The sequence below is a fragment of the Rhinolophus sinicus genome, chromosome 18 (genome assembly GCF_057876585.1).
Source record: "Rhinolophus sinicus isolate RSI-liver-muscle chromosome 18, RSI-T2T, whole genome shotgun sequence".
NCBI lineage: Eukaryota > Metazoa > Chordata > Mammalia > Chiroptera > Rhinolophidae > Rhinolophus > Rhinolophus sinicus.
The window spans coordinates 85,738,624-85,746,949 of NC_142518.1; the positions used below are offsets into that span (position 1 = coordinate 85,738,624).

General features: G+C 35.7%; 1 pseudogene; it reads right to left on the minus strand.

Annotated features, from left to right (window-relative positions):
- Positions 1-7,335: 7,335 nt before the first annotated feature.
- On the minus strand, positions 7,336-8,101 carry LOC109439398 (E3 ubiquitin-protein ligase SIAH1A-like; annotated as a pseudogene).
- Positions 8,102-8,326: the final 225 nt, after the last annotated feature.

Here is an 8,326-nt window from a genome sequence, read left to right on the forward strand (position 1 = left end):
AATGTTATACAATATTCAAACTATTGAAAGAGGGAAATTATGAGCCAAGAATAATATACCCAGCAAAGATATCCTTTAATATGAGGGAGGAATAAATATATTTCCAGACATACAGAGCTGAGGGAATTTTCTAACACATGATCTTTACTACAAAAAATACTGAATGAGACCATTCAACCTAAAACAAAAGAGCAAAAGAATAAAAAAACCATGACTAGTGTTACAAACAGATAGAAGCAGGCAGTGGCAACCCTGACCCCAAATAGGACACTATAAACTTAAACATAACATACAAGTAAAGAAGGAAAAAAAAACACTTTAAAAAAGGAGAAAAAAAGATAACTTGCTACTGCAGTGCAGAAATAAACTCACAGCATAAATAAGGATAACTTGAGACAACAAAAACATAAAGAAGGAGAGAGCAAAGGACTGAACCAGCAAAAGGAAACGAAGAAAGGAAGCATGCTAAAGAAAATGGAATACTCTAAAAATGAACTTTTTTTTACATAACATTAATGGTAACCATGGAAAAAAAATGCAGAACAGAAATATGCAACATAAAAAAAAGAGGAAGCAGAGGAAAAAATCATAGAATACCACCACACTGAAATAAAGAACAGGAACAAAGAAACGAATAAACAATGAAGACACTGTTCTACCAGAAAAGAAAAGATAGAATGACAGGAAATCCTCATTTATCAATAATCACCCTAAATATAAATGGACTGGACTCACCAATAAAAAGGTACAGAGTAGCAGATTGGATCAAAAAACTAAACCCAACCATATGCTGTCTCCAAGAGACATATCTCAGTTACAAGGACAAGCATAGACTCAAAGTAAAGGGTCGAAATTGACACTCCAAGCAAATGGTACCCAGAGAAAATCAGGTGTGGCCATAATGATATCAGATGAAACAGACTTCAGGGTGAAAAAGAAACGAGACAATGATGGACATTTCATAATGGTAAAGGGGACTATACAACAAGAAGACATAACAATCATCAATATTTATGCCCCCAATCAGAGAGCACCGAAATATACCAAGCAACCACTAACAGAACTAAAGGGAAAAATTGACCAAAACACAATTATACTAGGGGACTTAAATACATCATTGACAGCTATGCATAGATCATCCAAACAGAAAATAACTAACGAAATAGCAGCCCTAAATGACACATTAGATGAAATGGACATAATTGACATATATAGAGCACTTCATCCTAAAACATCAGACTATACATTCTTTTCTAGTGTACATGGAACATTCTCAAGATAGACCATATATTGGGACATAAAATCAGCCTCAGCAAATTTAAGAAGATTGAAATCATACCAAGCATATTCTCTGATCACAAGGCTTTGAAATTGGATATCAACTGCAAAAAGAAAGCAGGAAAAAACACAAATACATGGAGATTAAACAACATACTTCTTAAGAACGACTGGGTCAAAGAAGAAATTAGAGGAGAGATCAAAAGATACATAGAAACAAATGTCAATGAAAACACATCCTACCAAAATTTTGGGGACGTAGCAAAAGCAGTTTTAAGAGGGAAATTTATATCATTACAGGCCTATCTCAAGAAACAAGAAAACTCCCAACTAAATAACCTCATGTTACACCTTAAAGAACTAGAAAAAGAAGAACAAGTGAAACCCAAGGTCAGCAGAAGAAAGGAAATAGCAAAAATCAGAGCAGAACTAAATGAAATAGAGAACAAAAAGACAATAGAAAAAATTAATGTGACAAAGAGCTGGTTCTTTGAAAAGATTAACAAAATTCAGAAACCCTTGGCTAGACTCACTAAGATAAAAAGAGAAAATATAGTAATAAACAAAATGAGAAACGAAAAAGGGGAAGTTATCACGGACACCACTGAAATACAATGGATCATCCAAGAATACTATGAAGGACTACATGCCACCAAATTCAATAACCTAGAAGAAATTGACAAGTTCTTAGAAACATATAGCCTTCCAAGGCTGAACCATGAAGAATTGGAAAATCTAAACAGACCAATCATCAGTAACGAAATTGAATCAGTCACCCAAAACCTTCCCAAAAGCAAAAGTCTGGAACCAGATAGCTTCACTAGTGAATTCTACCAAACCTTCAAAGAGGATCTAATACCAATCCTGCTCAAACTCTTCCAAAAAATTGAAGAAGAGACAGTACTCCCTAACTCATTTTACGAGGCCAACATTACCCTGATACCAAAACCTGGTAAGGACATCACAAAAAAAGAAAACTGGAGACATATATCTGTGATGAATACAGATGGAGGAATCCTAAACAAAATTCTAGCAAATCGAATACAACAATGCATTAAAAAGATTATTCATCACGACCAAGTGGGGCTCTTACCCGGGGCACAAGGGTGGTTCAACATCTGCAAATCCATCAATGTGATACATCACATAACTAAAATAAAGGACTAAAATCATATGATTATATCAATTGATGCAGAAAAAGCATTTGACTAGATACAACATCCATTTATGATGAAAACACTTAATAAAATAGGTATGGAAGGAAAATACTTTAACATAATAAAGGCCATATATGACAAACCCTCAGCTAATCTCATCATTAATGATGAAAAACTGAAGCCCTGTGCTCTACTTTCAGGAACACAACAGGGCTGTCCCCTATCACGTCGGCTTTTCAACATAGTGTTGGAAGTCCTTGCCAAAGCAATCAGGAAAGAGAAAGAAATGAAAGGCATCCAAATTTGGAAGGAAGAAGTTAAATTGTCACTCTTTGCAGATGACATGATGCTATATATATAGAAACCCCTAAAAACTCCACCAGGAAGCTATTAGAAACAATCAACCAATACAGTGAAGTTGCTGGCTACAAAATAAACATACAAAAGTCCATTGCATTCCTATATACTAACAATGAAATCTGAGAAAAAGAAATACAAAAAACAATTCCTTTTGTAATTTCAGCAAAAAGAATAAAATACCTAGGAATAAACTTAACCAAGGATGTGAAAGAACTATATGCTGAAAACTATAAGACATTTTTAAAAGAAATTGAAGAAGACACAAAGAAATGGAAAGACATTCCGTGCTCATGGATTGGAAGAATCAACATAGTTGAAATGGCCATATTACCCATAGCAATATACAGATTTAATGGAATCCTCATCAAAATCTCAATGGTACTTTTTAAAGAAATAGAACAAAAAAATCATCAGATTTGTTTGGAATCACAAAAGACCCCGAATAGCCAAAGCAATCTTAAGAAAAAAGAACAATGCTGGAGGTATCACACTCCCTGACTTTAGCTTGTACTACAGGGCTACAATAATCAAAACAGTATGGTATTGGCAGAAAAACAGACACATAGACCAATGGAATAGAATTGAGAACCCAGAAATGTAACCACATAAATGTGGACAGATAATTTTTGACAAAGAAGCAAAAAACATACAATGTAGAAAAGACATCCTCTTCAATAAATGGTCCTGGCAGAATTGGAAAGCCACATGCAAAAGAATTAAACTGGACTGCTATCTGTCACCATGTACCAAAATTAATTCAAAATGGATCAAAGACTTAAGCATAAGACCTGAAACAATAAACTGCATAGAAGAAAACATAGGTACTAAACTTATGGACCTTGGGTTCAAAGAGCATTTTATGAACTTGACTCCAAAGGCAATGGAAGTAAAAGCTAAAATAAACGAATGGGACTATATGAAACTTAAAAGCTTCTGCACAGCAAAAGAAACCATCGACAAAATAAAGAGGCCACCAACTGAATGGGAGAAGATTTTTGCAAACAGGCCTCCGATAAGGGGCTAATATCCAGAATATACAAGGAACTCATGTAACTCAACAATAAAAAAACAACCCAATTGAAAAATGGGCAGAGGACCTGAAACGACATTTCTCCGAAGAGGACATACAAATGGCAAATAGACATATGAAAAAATGCTCGACATCACTAATCATCAGAGAAATGCAAATGAAAACTACAATGAGAAATCACCTCACCCTAGTTAGAATGGCTGTCTTTAAGAAGACAGATAGTAACAAGTGTTTGAGAGGCTGTGGAGAAAAAGGAACTCTCATACACTGTTGGTGGGAATGCAGACTGGTGCAGCCACTATGGAAGGCAGTGTGGAGGTTCCTCAAAAATTTAAGAATAGAATTACCATATGACCCAGCAATCCCTCTCCTGGGTATCTACCCCAAAAATCTGAAAACATTTATCCATTAAGACACGTGTGCTCCAATGTTCTTTGCAGCTTTATTTATGGTGACCAAGACATGGAAATAACCAAAATGTCCTTTGATAGATGGTTGGATAAAGAAGTTGTGGTATATATACAGAATGGAATACTATTCAGTGGCAAGAAAAGATAAAATAGGACAATTTGTGACAACATGCATGGATCTTGCGATTATAATGCCAAGCGAAATAAGTCAGACAGAAAAAGCAGAGAATTGTATTATTTCACTGATATGTGGTATATAAACCCAAAACAACAAAAGAAGACAAACAAATGCAAAACAAAAACTCATAGACAGAGACAATAGTTTAGTGTTTACCAGAGGGTAAGGAGGTAGGGGGACTGTAGATGAGGGTAAAGGGGATCAAATATTCGGTGATAGAAGGAGAACTGACTCTGGGTGGTAAACACACAATGGGATTTATAGACGATGTAATACAGAATTGCACAATGAAATCTATGTAACTTTACTAACAATTATCACCCCAATAAAGATTAATTTAAAAAAAAGAAAGAAAATGTTCCTTTTGCAATTACAATAAAAAGAATAAAATTTCTAGTAATAAATTTAACCAAGGATGTGAAAGGCCTATATGCTGAAAACTATAAGACATTTTTAAAAGACATTGAAGAAGACACAAAGAAATGGAAAGACATTCCAAGTTCATGGAGTGGAAGAATCAACATCGTTAAAATGGCCATATTACCCAAAACAAAACACAGACTTAATGCAATCCCCATTAAATACCAATTACATTTTTTTAAAGAAATGCAACAAAGAAAAATCATCAGATTTGTTTGGAACCACAAAAAACTCCAAGTAGCCAAAGCATCCTAAGAATAAAAGAATAATGTTGAAGGTATCACACTCCCTGACTTCTGCTTGTGCTACAGAGCAACGGTAATCAAAATGTCATGGAATTGGCAGATGAACAGACACGCAGACCAATGGAATAGAATTGAAACCCTGAAATAAACCGACGAAACATGGAGAGAAAATTTTTAACAAAGGAGCCAAAAACTTACAATGGAAAAAAGGCCGCCTCTTCAATAAATGGTTCTGGGAGAATTGAAAAGCCATTTGCAAAATAATGAAACTAGACTGTTATCTTTCACCTTGTACCAAAATTAAGTCAAAATGGATTGAAAACCTAAAGACCTGAAACAATAAACTGCATAGAAGTAAACGTAGGTACTAAACTCATGGACCTTGGGTTCAAAGAGTATTTTACGAATTTGACTTCAAAGGCAAGGGAACGAAAAGCTAAAATAAGCGAATGGGACTATATCAAACTAAAAAGCGTCTGCACAGCAAAAGAACCCATCAAGAAAATAAAGAGGCAACCAACCAAATGGGAGAAGATTTCTGCAAACAGTGCCTCCGTTAAGGGGCTAAAGTAAAAAATATGTAAGGAACTCATACAACTTAACAACAACAAAAAAACAAACAACCCAATTAAAAAATGGGCAGAAGACTTGAATAGACATTTCCCCAAAGAGGATATCCAGATGGCCAATAGACATATGAAAAGATGCTTATCATCACTAATCATCAGATAAATGCAAATAGAAACCACAATGAGATATCACCTCACCCCAGTCAGAATGGCCATCATCAACAAGATAAATAGTAACAAGTGTTGGAGAGGCTGTGGAGAAAAAGGAACCCTCATACACTGTTGGTGGGAATGCAGAATGGTGCAGCCCCTATGGAAGGCAGTGTATAGGTTCCCCAAAAAATTACAAATAGAATTACCAAATGACCTAGCAATTCCTATCCTAGATATTTACCCAAAAAATCTGAAAACATTTATCCATAAACATATATGTTCTCCGATGTTCATTGCAGCTTTATTTATGGTGGCCAAGACATGGAAACAACCAAAGTGTCCTTAAATACATGGTTGGATAAAGAATTTGTGGAATGTATACACAATGGCATATTATTGTGCCATAAGAAAAGATGAAATAGTACCATTTCTGACAACATGGATGGATGTTGAGATTGTTATACGAAGCGAAATAAGTCAGACAGAAAAAGTCGAGAACCATGTTATTTTACTGATATATGCTATATAAAACTGAAAACAACAAAGGAACAAGACAAAAAAGTATAACAACAAAAACTCATAGACAGAGACAATTATTTAGTGGTTACCAGAGGCTAAGGGGGAAAAGGAGTGATAGATGAGGGTAAAAGGGATCAAATATATGGTGATGGAAGGAGAACTAACTCTGGATGGTGAGCACACAATGTGATATATAGATGATGTGTTACAGAATTGTACACTTGACACCTATGTAACTTTACTAACCATTGTCACCCCAATGAAGTTTAATTTTTAAAAAAATTGTGCTAATTTCAACTGTTAGTGTAAAAAACAAACAAACAAACAATGGGAAAACCAATGGTTGAAGACCACTCAACATAGCTTGTTATTTAGAGAAAAAGAAACCCAAACAGACACAGACACACACACACACACATACACACACACACACACACAAACACACACAGAGGCACACACTCACACACCCACACATAAATAGAAAAATAAAACCTCAAAAACCAATATTTTTCAATGGTATGCTCAATCTACAGCAAACACAAATTTAGAATTATTTTACAATGCTTCCTTTCTTAATACAAAAGATGCCCATCTTGGGTGTTTGTATATACCGTGTTTCCCCGAAAATAAGACCTGGTCTGAGGTTAATTTTTGCACCAAAGACACATTAGGGCTTATGTTTAGGGGATGTCATCTTGAAAAATCATGCTAGGGCTTATTTTCTGGTTAGGTCTTATTTTCGGGGAAACACGGTGTCTATATATATATATATATATATATATATATATATATTTCCCACCCCCAGTGGTTTACTGTTGACTTTTTAAAAAATATATTGATGTTACTACATGCAACTGTTTTGCGTACTTAACAGCATTCCCTTTTATTTATCTTCATGTTTTAGCTTCCACCTACCAAAAAATTCAGGTCGGCAGGCAGATGTGTGTCTATTCCTTATGAAATAGAATGTAATGGTTTTAAACACTGGCCAGAAAATGTTTGATTGCCATTTTATTTTAACACATGGAAACAGTTACATTGATGCCTAAATTGCTATTTTCTGTAAAAAGCTGTGCAATGGTGGTGTCAAACTAGTACTAGACATCCACTATTCATAATGGCTATTGCAATTCCCTCATGAATAGATGGAGGAGTAGCTTTCCAAGTCAATCGCCGCCTATGACCATTTAGCTCAAGACGATAAAATTTTCAGCTTGATTGCATGTTCCTATCAGCTGTACAGTTGAAAAGCACTGCTGATGACCATCATATTTTTCCAGTTTCTCCAAGACTAATGTAAAGTGAAATCCAAAACAGGACTGCATCATCACCCATTCAACACCACCGGAAAGATTGTCTGTAGCATGGAAAACTATGTCCTCTCCCCGGAGTATTATAAAGAACGTATGCTGATGTATCCAGAGGGCCTTGCCACTTACAGGAAACACAGGCACATGGACAGGAGTAAGGCCTAATCTCACAGCTTTTCCTGTGTGTGGCAGACTTGTTTCACATCCATACAAAGCATATTTATCTCAACAGGCCCCGTCAAGTTGGACAACATGTGAGTTTTGGGTAACAGTTGCTACAAAGAAGATGGCATTGATGAATGGGTGGTAACATATAGTCAAAGCAGACTGGACACTCAAAAAGACTCACCAAGTCATTGTTGGTCACGGTTGTGCCAGTTCGGGCAGGCACCCTTCCAGAAGGTGCAAACTTTGAGGTCCCAGTATGCAATGCTGCTGCAGTCTGATTGCTCATTTCTTATAAACTGGTGGGTTCTTTGAAGCTGCAGTGTTGCCCAGGACACAGTGTTCCCTGAGGATGCCACACGTCGGTTTGGAAATGCCGGAGCCTTCAAGTCAGCCACTCAGAATCAGTTTCTGCCTCTGGAATTCTCTGGATTTACTTTTTGTTTTATTATTGTTGTTTTTTAATTAAAGTTTATTGGGGTAACAATTGTTAGTAAATTTACATAGGTTTCAGATGTACAATTCTTAATAC